General features: G+C 49.5%; 1 protein-coding gene across 3 annotated transcripts in view; it reads right to left on the bottom strand.

Moving 5' to 3' along the window:
• The window catches only part of FUOM (fucose mutarotase), a 32,020-nt gene that overhangs the window by 2,390 nt on the left and 17,116 nt on the right, over window positions 1–12,514 (bottom strand). The window lies entirely within an intron of this gene.

Genomic DNA, 12,514 nt, shown 5'->3' with positions numbered 1-12,514 from the left:
TCTGTACATTACACCGCCCCCCCCCCTCTGTACATTACACCGCCCCCCCTCTGTACATTACACACCCCCCCTCTGTACATTACACTGCCCTCTTCCCCCTCTGTACATTACACCGCCCCCCTCTGTACATTACACCGCCCCCCTCTGTACATTACACCGCCCCCCCTCTGTACATTACACCACCCCCACCCTCTCTGTACATTGCACCGCCCCCCCCCCCTCTGTATATTACACCGCCCCAACCCCCTCTGTACATTACACCGCCCCAACCCCCTCTGTACATTACACCGCCCCAACCCCCTCTGTACATTACACCGCCCCCCCTCTGTACATTACACCGCCCTAACCCCTTCTGTACATTACACCGCCCCCCCCTCTACATTACACCGCCCCCCCCTCTCTGTACATTACACCGTCCCCCCTCTCTGTACATTACACTGCCCCCTTCCCCCCTGTACATTACACTGCTCCCCCTCTCTGTACATTACACTGCTCCCCCTCTCTGTACATTACACTGCCCCCTCCCTCTGTACATTACACTGCCCCCTCCCTCTGTACATTACACTGCCCCCTCCCTCTGTACATTACACCGCCCCCTCCCTCTGTACATTACACCGCCCCCCCTGTGCATTACACCGCCCCCCCTCTCTACATTACACCGCCCCCACCCTCTGTGCATTACACCGCCCCCCCCCTCTGTGCATTACACCGCCCCCCCTCTGTACATTACAGCTCCCCCCCCTCTGTGCATTACACCGCCCCCCCCTCTGTGCATTACACCGCCCCCCCCTCTGTGCATTACACCGCCTCCCCACTCTGTACATTACACCCCCCCTTCTGTACATTACAGCGCCCCCCCCCCTCTGTACATTACACCCCAGGGTGATTATACTGCCCCCCTAGTTACTCTCAGGGAGATTATACAGCCCCCCCTAGTTACACTCAGGGTGATTATACAGCCCCCCTAGTTACTCTCAGGGAGATTATACAGCCCCCTAGTTACTCTCAGGGTGATTATACAGCCCCCCTAGTTACTCTCAGGTGATTATACAGCCCCCTTAGTTACTCTCAGGGGGATTATACAGCCCTCCTAGTTACTCTCAGTGGGATTATACAGCCCACCTAGTTACTCTCTCAGGGAGATTATAAAGCCCCCCCTAGTTACTCTCAGGGAGATTATACAGCCCCCCTAGTTACTCTCAGGGAGATTATACAGATCCCCTAGTTACTCTCAGGGTGATTATACAGCCCCCCTAGTTACTCTCAGGGGGATTATACAGCCCTCCTAGTTACTCTCAGGGTGATTATACAGCCCCCCTAGTTACTCTCAGGGAAATTATACAGATCCCCTAGTTACTCTCAGGGAGATTATACAGCCCCCCTAGTTACTCTCAGGGTGATTATACAGCCCCCCTAGTTACTCTCAGGGAGATTATACAGCCCTCCTAGTTACTCTCAGGGTGATTATACAGCCCCTCCTAGTTACTCTCAGGGTGATTATACAGCCCCTCCTAGTTACTCTCAGGGTGATTATACAGCCCCCCTAGTTACTCTCAGGGAGATTATACAGCCCCCCTAGTTACTCTCTGGGTGATTATACAGCCCCCCTAGTTACTCTCAGGGAGATTATACAGTCCCCCTAGTTACTCTCAGGGAGATTATACAGCCTTTCCTAGTTACTCTCAGGGAGATTATACAGCCCCCTAGTTACTCTCAGGGAGATTATACAGCCCCCTAGTTACTCTCAGGGAGATTATACAGCCCCCCTAGTTACTCTCAGGGAGATTATACAGCCCCCTAGTTACTCTCAGGGAGATTATACAGCCCCCCTAGTTACTCTCAGGGTGATTATACAGTCCCTCCTAGTTACACTCAGGGTGATTATACAGCCCCTCCTAGTTACTCTCAGGGTGATTATACAGCCCCTCCTAGTTACTCTCAGGGTGATTATACAGCCCCTCCTAGTTACTCTCAGGGTGATTATACAGCCCCCCCTAGTTACTCTCAGGGTGATTATACAGCCCCCTAGTTACACTCAGGGTGATTATACAGCCCCCCTAGTTACTCTCAGGGAGATTATACAGCCCCCCTAGTTACTCTCAGGGAGATTATACAGATCCCCTAGTTACTCTCAGGGAGATTATACAGCACCCCTAGTTACTCTCAGGGTGATTATACAGCCCCTCCTAGTTACTCTCAGGGTGATTATACAGCCTAGGAGGGCTGTATAATTACTCTCAGGGAGATTATACAGCCCTCCTAGTTACTCTCAGGGTGATTATACAGCCCCTCCTAGTTACTCTCAGGGAGATTATACAGCCCCTCCTAGTTACTCTCAGGGAGATTATACAGCCCCCCCTAGTTACTCTCAGGGAGGTTATACAGCCCCCCCTAGTTACTCTCAGGGTGATTATACAGCCCCCCTAGTTACTCTCAGGGAGATTATACAGCCCTCCTAGTTACTCTCAGGGTGATTATACAGCCCCTCCTAGTTACTCTCAGGGAGATTATACAGCCCCCCCTAGTTACTCTCAGGGAGATTATACAGATCCCCTAGTTACTCTCAGGGAGATTATACAGCCCCCTAGTTACTCTCAGGGAGATTATACAGCCCCCCTAGTTACTCTCAGGGTGATTATACAGCCCCTCCTAGTTACACTCAGGGTGATTATACAGCCCCTCCTAGTTACTCTCAGGGTGATTATACAGCCCCTCCTAGTTACTCTCAGGGTGATTATACAGCCCCTCCTAGTTACTCTCAGGGTGATTATACAGCCCCCCCTAGTTACTCTCAGGGTGATTATACAGCCCCCTAGTTACTCTCAGGGTGATTATACAGCCCCCCTAGTTACTCTCAGGGAGATTATACAGCCCCCATAGTTACTCTCAGGGGGATTATACAGCCCCCATAGTTACTCTCAGGGGGATTATACAGCCCCTACTAGTTACTCTCAGGGTGATTATACAGCCCCCTAGTTACTCTCAGGGTGATTATATAGCCCCCCTAGTTACTCTCAGGGAGATTATACAGCCCCCCTAGTTACTCTCAGGGAGATTATACAGCCCTTCCTAGTTACTCTCAGGGAGATTATACAGCCCTCCTAGTTACTCTCAGGGAGATTATACAGCCCCCTTAGTTACTCTCAGGGGGATTATACAGCCCCCTAGTTACTCTCAGGGAGATTATACAGCCCCCCTAGTTACTCTCAGGGTGATTATACAGCCCCCCTAGTTACTCTCAGGGAGATTATAAAGCCCCCTAGTTACTCTCAGGGAGATTATACAGCCCCCCTAGTTACTCTCAGGGAGATTATACAGCCCTCCTAGTTACTCTCAGGGTGATTATACAGCCCCTCCTAGTTACTCTCAGGGAGATTATACAGCCCCTCCTAGTTACTCTCAGGGAGATTATACAGCCCCCCCTAGTTACTCTCAGGGAGGTTATACAGCCCCCCCTAGTTACTCTCAGGGTGATTATACAGCCCCCCTAGTTACTCTCAGGGAGATTATACAGCCCTCCTAGTTACTCTCAGGGTGATTATACAGCCCCTCCTAGTTACTCTCAGGGTGATTATACAGCCCTCCTAGTTACTCTCAGGGTGATTATACAGCCCCCCTAGTTACTCTCAGGGAAATAATACAGATCCCCTAGTTACTCTCAGGGAGATTATACAGCCCCCCTAGTTACTCTCAGGGTGATTATACAGCCCCCCTAGTTACTCTCATGGAGATTATACAGCCCCCCTAGTTACTCTCAGGGTGATTATACAGCCCCCCTAGTTACTCTCAGGGGGATTACACAGACCCCCTAGTTACACTCAGGGTGATTATACAGCCCCCCTAGTTACTCTCAGGGTGATTATACAGCCCTCCTAGTTACTCTCAGGGTGATTATACAGCCCCCCTAGTTACTCTCAGGGTGATAATACAACCCCCTAGTTACTCTCAGGGTGATTATACAGCCCCCCCTAGTAACTCTCAGGGTGATTATACAGCCCCCCTAGTTACTCTCAGGGTGATTATACAGCCCTCCTAGTTACTCTCAGGGTGATTATACAGCCCCCCCCCCCTAGTTACTCTCAGGGGGATTATACAGCCCCCATAGTTACTCTCAGGGGGATTATACAGCCCCTACTAGTTACTCTCAGGGTGATTATACAGCCCCCTAGTTACTCTCAGGGTGATTATATAGCCCCCCTAGTTACTCTCAGGGAGATTATACAGCCCCCCTAGTTACTCTCAGGGAGATTATACAGCCCTTCCTAGTTACTCTCAGGGAGATTATACAGCCCTCCTAGTTACTCTCAGGGAGATTATACAGCCCCCTTAGTTACTCTCAGGGGGATTATACAGCCCCCTAGTTACTCTCAGGGAGATTATACAGCCCCCCTAGTTACTCTCAGGGTGATTATACAGCCCCCCTAGTTACTCTCAGGGAGATTATAAAGCCCCCTAGTTACTCTCAGGGAGATTATACAGCCCCCCTAGTTACTCTCAGGGAGATTATACAGCCGTCCTAGTTACTCTCAGGGTGATTATACAGCCCCTCCTAGTTACTCTCAGGGAGATTATACAGCCCCTCCTAGTTACTCTCAGGGAGATTATACAGCCCCCCCTAGTTACTCTCAGGGAGGTTATACAGCCCCCCCTAGTTACTCTCAGGGTGATTATACAGCCCCCCTAGTTACTCTCAGGGAGATTATACAGCCCTCCTAGTTACTCTCAGGGTGATTATACAGCCCCTCCTAGTTACTCTCAGGGTGATTATACAGCCCTCCTAGTTACTCTCAGGGTGATTATACAGCCCCCCTAGTTACTCTCAGGGAAATTATACAGATCCCCTAGTTACTCTCAGGGAGATTATACAGCCCCCCTAGTTACTCTCAGGGTGATTATACAGCCCCCCTAGTTACTCTCATGGAGATTATACAGCCCCCCTAGTTACTCTCAGGGTGATTATACAGCCCCCCTAGTTACTCTCAGGGTGATTATACAGCCCTCCTAGTTACTCTCAGGGTGATTATACAGCCCCCCTAGTTACTCTCAGGGTGATAATACAACCCCCTAGTTACTCTCAGGGTGATTATACAGCCCCCCCCTAGTAACTCTCAGGGTGATTATACAGCCCCCCTAGTTACTCTCAGGGTGATTATACAGCCCTCCTAGTTACTCTCAGGGTGATTATACAGCCCCCCCCCCTAGTTACTCTCAGGGGGATTATACAGCCCCCATAGTTACTCTCAGGGGGATTATACAGCCCCTACTAGTTACTCTCAGGGTGATTATACAGCCCCCTAGTTACTCTCAGGGTGATTATATAGCCCCCCTAGTTACTCTCAGGGAGATTATACAGCCCCCCTAGTTACTCTCAGGGAGATTATACAGCCCTTCCTAGTTACTCTCAGGGAGATTATACAGCCCTCCTAGTTACTCTCAGGGAGATTATACAGCCCCCTTAGTTACTCTCAGGGGGATTATACAGCCCCCTAGTTACTCTCAGGGAGATTATACAGCCCCCCTAGTTACTCTCAGGGTGATTATACAGCCCCCCTAGTTACTCTCAGGGAGATTATAAAGCCCCCTAGTTACTCTCAGGGAGATTATACAGCCCCCCTAGTTACTCTCAGGGAGATTATACAGCCCTCCTAGTTACTCTCAGGGTGATTATACAGCCCCTCCTAGTTACTCTCAGGGAGATTATACAGCCCCTCCTAGTTACTCTCAGGGAGATTATACAGCCCCCCCTAGTTACTCTCAGGGAGGTTATACAGCCCCCCCTAGTTACTCTCAGGGTGATTATACAGCCCCCCTAGTTACTCTCAGGGTGATTATACAGCCCTCCTAGTTACTCTCAGGGTGATTATACAGCCCCTCCTATTTACTCTCAGGGTGATTATACAGCCCTCCTAGTTACTCTCAGGGTGATTATACAGCCCCCCTAGTTACTCTCAGGGAAATTATACAGATCCCCTAGTTACTCTCAGGGAGATTATACAGCCCCCCTAGTTACTCTCAGGGTGATTATACAGCCCCCCTAGTTACTCTCATGGAGATTATACAGCCCCCCTAGTTACTCTCAGGGTGATTATACAGCCCCCCTAGTTACTCTCAGGGGGATTACACAGACCCCCTAGTTACACTCAGGGTGATTATACAGCCCCCCTAGTTACTCTCAGGGTGATAATACAACCCCCTAGTTACTCTCAGGGTGATTATACAGCCCCCCCTAGTAACTCTCAGGGTGATTATACAGCCCCCCTAGTTACTCTCAGGGTGATTATACAGCCCTCCTAGTTACTCTCAGGGTGATTATACAGCCCCCCCCCCCTAGTTACTCTCAGGGTGATTACACAGCCCCCTAGTTACTCTCAGGGGGATTATACAGCCCCCTAGTTACTCTCAGGGAGATTATACAGCCCCCCCTAGTTACTCTCAGGGTGATTATACAGCCCCCCTAGTTACTCTCAGGGAGATTATAAAGCCCCCCTAGTTACTCTCAGGGAGATTATACAGCCCCCCTAGTTACTCTCAGGGTGATTATACAGCCCTCCTTGTTACACTCAGGGAGATTATACAGCCCCCCTAGTTACTCTCAGGGAGATTATACAGCCCCCCTAGTTACTCTCAGGGAGATTATACAGCCCCCCTAGTTACTCTCAGGGTGATTATACAGCCCCCCTAGTTACTCTCAGGGTGATTATACAGCCCCCCTAGTTACTCTCAGGGTGATTATACAGCCCCCCTAGTTACTCTCAGGGAGATTATATAGCCCCCTAGTTACTCTCAGGGAGATTATACAGCCCCCCCTAGTTACTCTCAGGGTGATTATACAGCCCCCTAGTTACTCTCAGGGTGATAATACAGCCCCCTATTTACTCTCAGGGTGATTATACAGCCCCTCCTAGTTACTCTCAGGGAGATTATACAGCCCCTCCTAGTTACTCTCAGGGAGATTATACAGCCCCCCTAGTTACTCTCAGGGAGATTATACAGCCCCTCCTAGTTACTCTCAGGGTGATTATACAGCCCCCCTAGTTACTCTCAGGGAGATTATACAGCCCCCCCTAGTTACTCTCAGGGAGGTTATACAGGCCCCCCTAGTTACTCTCAGGGTGATTATACAGCCCCCTAGTTACTCTCAGGGAGATTATATAGCCCCCTAGTTACTCTCAGGGAGATTATACAGCCCCCCTAGTTACTCTCAGGGAGATTATAAAGCCCCCCGTAGTTACTCTCAGGGAGATTATAAAGCCCCCCGTAGTTACTCTCAGGGAGATTATACAGCCCCCCTAGTTACTCTCAGGGTGATTATACAGCCCCCCTAGTTACTCTCTGGGAGATTATACAGCCCCCCCTAGTTACTCTCAGGGAGATTATACAGCCCCCCTAGTTACTCTCAGGGAGATTATACAGCCCCCCTAGTTACTCTCAGGGAGATTATACAGCCCTCCTAGTTACTCTCAGGGAGATTATACAGCCCTCCTAGTTACTCTCAGGGTGATTATACAGCCCCACCTAGTTACTCTCAGGGTGATTATACAGCCCCACCTAGTTACTCTCAGGGAGATTATACAGCCCCCTATTTACTCTCAGGTGATTATACAGTCCCCCTAGTTACTCTCAGGGTGATTATACAGTCCCCCTAGTTACTCTCAGGGAGATTATACAGCCCCCCTAGTTACTCTCAGGGTGATTATACAGCCCCTCCTAGTTACTCTCAGGGTGATTATACAGTCCCCCTAGTTACTCTCAGGGAGATTATACAGCCCCCCTAGTTACTCTCAGGGTGATTATACAGCCCCCCAAATTACTCTCAGGGAGATTATACAGCCCCCCTAGTTACTCTCAGGGAGATTATACAGCCCTCCTAGTTACTCTCAGGGAGATTATACAGCCCTCCTAGTTACTCTCAGGGAGATTATACAGCCCTCCTAGTTACACTCAGGGAGATTATACAACCCTCCTAGTTACTCTCAGGGAGATTATACAGCCCCCCTAGTTACTCTCAGGGTGATTATACAGTCCCCCTAGTTACTCTCAGGGTGATTATACAGTCCCCCTAGTTACTCTCAAGGGGATTATGCAGCCCCCCTAGTTACTCTCAGGGAGATTATACAGCCCCTCCTAGTTACTCTCAGGGTGATTATACAGCCCCTCCTAGTTACTCTCAGGGAGATTATACAGCCCCTCCTAGTTACTCTCAGGGAGATTATACAGCCCCCCTAGTTACTTTCAGGGAGATTATACAGCCCCCCTAGTTACTCTCAGGGTGATTATACAGTCCCCCTAGTTACTCTCAGGGAGATTATATAGCCCCCCTAGTTACTCTCAGGGAGATTATACAGCCCCTCCTAGTTACTCTCAGGGAGATTATACAGCCCCCCTAGTTACTCTCAGGGAGATTATACAGCCCCTCCTAGTTACTCTCAGGGTGATTATACAGCCCCCCTAGTTACTCTCAGGGAGATTATACAGCCCCCCCTAGTTACTCTCAGGGAGGTTATACAGGCCCCCCTAGTTACTCTCAGGGTGATTATACAGCCCCCTAGTTACTCTGAGGGAGATTATATAGCCCCCTAGTTACTCTCAGGGAGATTATACAGCCCCCCTAGTTACTCTCAGGGAGATTATAAAGCCCCCCGTAGTTACTCTCAGGGAGATTATAAAGCCCCCCGTAGTTACTCTCAGGGAGATTATACAGCCCCCCTAGTTACTCTCAGGGTGATTATACAGCCCCCCTAGTTACTCTCTGGGAGATTATACAGCCCCCCCTAGTTACTCTCAGGGAGATTATACAGCCCCCCTAGTTACTCTCAGGGAGATTATACAGCCCCCCTAGTTACTCTCAGGGAGATTATACAGCCCTCCTAGTTACTCTCAGGGAGATTATACAGCCCTCCTAGTTACTCTCAGGGTGATTATACAGCCCCACCTAGTTACTCTCAGGGTGATTATACAGCCCCACCTAGTTACTCTCAGGGAGATTATACAGCCCCCTATTTACTCTCAGGTGATTATACAGTCCCCCTAGTTACTCTCAGGGTGATTATACAGTCCCCCTAGTTACTCTCAGGGAGATTATACAGCCCCCCTAGTTACTCTCAGGGTGATTATACAGCCCCTCCTAGTTACTCTCAGGGTGATTATACAGTCCCCCTAGTTACTCTCAGGGAGATTATACAGCCCCCCTAGTTACTCTCAGGGTGATTATACAGCCCCCCAAATTACTCTCAGGGAGATTATACAGCCCCCCTAGTTACTCTCAGGGAGATTATACAGCCCTCCTAGTTACTCTCAGGGAGATTATACAGCCCTCCTAGTTACTCTCAGGGAGATTATACAGCCCTCCTAGTTACACTCAGGGAGATTATACAACCCTCCTAGTTACTCTCAGGGAGATTATACAGCCCCCCTAGTTACTCTCAGGGTGATTATACAGTCCCCCTAGTTACTCTCAGGGTGATTATACAGTCCCCCTAGTTACTCTCAAGGGGATTATGCAGCCCCCCTAGTTACTCTCAGGGAGATTATACAGCCCCTCCTAGTTACTCTCAGGGTGATTATACAGCCCCTCCTAGTTACTCTCAGGGAGATTATACAGCCCCTCCTAGTTACTCTCAGGGAGATTATACAGCCCCCCTAGTTACTTTCAGGGAGATTATACAGCCCCCCTAGTTACTCTCAGGGTGATTATACAGTCCCCCTAGTTACTCTCAGGGAGATTATATAGCCCCCCTAGTTACTCTCAGGGTGATTATACAGCCCCCCTAGTTACTCTCAGGGTGATTATACAGCCCCCCTAGTTATTCTCATGGAGATTATACAGCCCCCCTAGTTACTCTCAGGGAGATTATACAGCCCCCCTAGTTACTCTCAGGGAGATTATACAGCCCTCCTAGTTACTCTCAGTGTGGTTATACAGCCCCCTAGTTACTCTCAGGGTAATTATACAGCCCCCCTAGTTACTCTCATGGAGATTATACAGCCCCCCTAGTTACTCTCAGGGTGATTATACAGCCCCCCTAGTTACTCTCAGGGTGATTACACAGACCCCCTAGTTACTCTCAGGGTGATTATACAGCCCCCCTAGTTACTCTCAGGGAGATTATACAGCCCCTCCTAGTTACTCTCAGGGTGATTATACAGCCCCCCTAGTTACTCTCAGGGTGATTACACAGACCCCCTAGTTACTCTCAGGGTGATTATACAGCCCCCATAGTTACTCTAAGGGTGATTATACAGACCCCCTAGTTACTCTCAGGGAGATTATACAGCCCCCCTAGTTACTCTCAGGGTGATTATACAGCCCCCCCTAGTTACTCTCAGGGTGATTATACAGCCCCCAAGTTACTCTCAGGGTGATTATACAGCCCCCCTAGTTACTCCCATGGTAATTATACAGCCCCCCTAGTTACTCTCATGGTGATTATACAGCCCCCCAAGTTACTCTCAGGGTGATTATACAGCCCCCCCTAGTTACTCTCAGGGTGATTATACAGCCCCCCTAGTTACTCTCAGGGTGATTATACAGCCCCCCCTAGTTACTCTCAGGGAGATTATACAGCCCCCCTAGTTACTCTCAGGGTGATTATACAGCCCCTCCTAGTTACTCTCAGGGAGATTATACAGCCCCCCTAGTTACTTTCAGGGAGATTATACAGCCCCCCTAGTTACTCTCAGGGTGATTATACAGTCCCCCTAGTTACTCTCAGGGAGATTATATAGCCCCCCTAGTTACTCTCAGGGTGATTATACAGCCCCCCTAGTTACTCTCAGGGTGATTATACAGCCCCCCTAGTTATTCTCATGGAGATTATACAGCCCCCCTAGTTACTCTCAGGGAGATTATACAGCCCCCCTAGTTACTCTCAGGGAGATTATACAGCCCTCCTAGTTACTCTCAGTGTGGTTATACAGCCCCCTAGTTACTCTCAGGGTAATTATACAGCCCCCCTAGTTACTCTCATGGAGATTATACAGCCCCCCTAGTTACTCTCAGGGTGATTATACAGCCCCCCTAGTTACTCTCAGGGTGATTACACAGACCCCCTAGTTACTCTCAGGGTGATTATACAGCCCCCCTAGTTACTCTCAGGGAGATTATACAGCCCCTCCTAGTTACTCTCAGGGTGATTATACAGCCCCCCTAGTTACTCTCAGGGTGATTACACAGACCCCCTAGTTACTCTCAGGGTGATTATACAGCCCCCCTAGTTACTCTAAGGGTGATTATACAGACCCCCTAGTTACTCTCAGGAAGATTATACAGCCCCCCTAGTTACTCTCAGGGTGATTATACAGCCCCCCCTAGTTACTCTCAGGGTGATTATACAGCCCCCAAGTTACTCTCAGGGTGATTATACAGCCCCCCTAGTTACTCCCATGGTAATTATACAGCCCCCCTAGTTACTCTCATGGTGATTATACAGCCCCCCAAGTTACTCTCAGGGTGATTATACAGCCCCCCCTAGTTACTCTCAGGGTGATTATACAGCCCCCCTAGTTACTCTCAGGGAGATTATACAGCCCCTCCTAGTTACTCTCAGGGTGATTATACAGCCCCCCCTAGTTACTCTCAGGGAGATTATACAGCCCCCCTAGTTACTCTCAGGGTGATTATACAGCCCTCCTAGTTACTCTCAGGGTGATTATACAGCCCCCCTAGTTACTCTCAGGGTGATTATACAGCCCCCCTAGTTACTCTCAGGGTGATTATACAGCCCCCCTAGTTACTCTCAGGGTGATTATACAGCCCCTCCTAGTTACTCTCAGGGTGATTATACAGCCCCCCTAGTTACTCTCAGGGTGATTATACAGTCCCTCCTAGTTACTCTCAGGGAGATTATACAGCCCCCTAGTTACTCTCAGGGTGATTATACAGCCCCCCTAGTTACTCTCAGGGTGATTATACAGTCCCTCCTAGTTACTCTCAGGGAGATTATACAGCCCCCCTAGTTACTCTCAGGGAGATTATACAGCCCCCCTAGTTACTCTCAGGGTGATTATACAGCCCCCCTAGTTACTCTCAGGGTGATTATACAGCCCCCGTAGTTACTCTCAGGTTGATTATACAGCCCCCCTAGTTACTCTCAGGGTGATTATACAGCCCCCCTAGTTACTCTCAGGGAGATTACACAGCCCCTCCTTGTTACTCTCAGTGTGGTTATACAGCCCCCTAGTTACTCTCATGGTGATTATACAGCCCCCAAGTTACTCTCAGGGTGATTATACAGCCACCTAGTTACTCTCAGGGTAATTATACAGCCCCCCTAGTTACTCTCATGGAGATTATACAGCCCCCCTAGTTACTCTCAGGGAGATTATACAGCCCCCCCTAGTTACTCTCAGGGTGATTATACAGCCCCCCTAGTTACTCTCAGGGTGATTACACAGACCCCCTAGTTACTCTCAGGGTGATTATACAGCCCCCCTAGTTACTCTCAGGGAGATTATACAGCCCCTCCTAGTTGCTCTCAGGGTGATTATACAGCCCCCCTAGTTACTCTCAGGGTGA

This window comes from Ascaphus truei, chromosome 8 (genome assembly GCF_040206685.1).
Source record: "Ascaphus truei isolate aAscTru1 chromosome 8, aAscTru1.hap1, whole genome shotgun sequence".
Classification (NCBI taxonomy): Eukaryota; Metazoa; Chordata; class Amphibia; order Anura; family Ascaphidae; genus Ascaphus; species Ascaphus truei.
Note: the sequence above shows the minus strand (reverse complement) of the source record. Positions and strands in the feature narration are given on the sequence as shown.